The sequence below is a fragment of the Apteryx rowi genome, unplaced genomic scaffold (genome assembly GCF_003343035.1).
Source record: "Apteryx rowi isolate R43461 unplaced genomic scaffold, aptRow1 scaffold_1494, whole genome shotgun sequence".
Classification (NCBI taxonomy): Eukaryota; Metazoa; Chordata; class Aves; order Apterygiformes; family Apterygidae; genus Apteryx; species Apteryx rowi.
In genome coordinates, this window is record NW_020447746.1 from 36127 (window position 1) to 37094 (window position 968).

Here is a 968-nt window from a genome sequence, read left to right on the forward strand (position 1 = left end):
GCACCGGGCTGCATCTCCTGCGCACAACCCACTCGGCTCCAACAGGGCCGGGCACACCCCCCTTGTGTCAGTCGGTGCCTCCCGCACCCCCATCCTGCAGCTGACTGTACCTGCCTCGCACACTGTCCCCCGTGCACCTCCCCACCAGCTACCACCCCCCTGCTGCTTGCGTCCGGCTGTGCAGGACTCGTACAACTTGGTGACGTCACTCCGTGCCCGATGACGACTGACTAATGACTTCATGCTGTAGCTGACACGCCCCCAACCCCCCGATGACGTCGCACTCCGCGGCACCCCTGCATACGTCGGCAGGGCCCTGTGAACAATTGATCCGACTGTTGCCGTGTCGGGCTGTACCTATCACGCGCCCCGTCAGCACACGGCGCACGCTGACGGTCCCAGGGACTGGAAACCGGTCCCAGCCTCTCTGGTTTCACAACCCCCGGCTCCCCCCAGCGCAGCCACGTTACGCCTGTCTGCTCCACGGCGACGGTGACGTCGTCTTGTGCACAACACCGTCCCTTGGGACTGCACACAGCACACGTCCTCTGCAACGCTGGCACGGTGTGTGTTGCTCACCCCCGCCCCATCCCGACAGGCGCTTCCTCACACGCTGTGCATTGCCTGTGTCGTGCAGCAGCCGGAGACGTACACCCTCGCTACACTGTGCTGGCACTCACACCGAGGGCTGCACTTGTTGTGCCGTGACAGGCGGACACAGGCCTGAAGTGCRCACTGCGCTGCTGCCGTTCTGACACCCGCAGCCTGTGTTGTGGCCGACTGTACTCCCGTGCTTGACTCCAGTGCGTCAGGGGGTTTGCACCGCAGGTGGTGCTGAACACCGTCCCCAGAGCACACCCAGGTCCCGTCACAGGACGCGCTATGTGGCGTGCGGCTGTACCAGGCRCTTCCCAGCATCTCTGATCTCCAGTTGTAGCTGGGAGAGGGACACGTGCACACCCACTGGG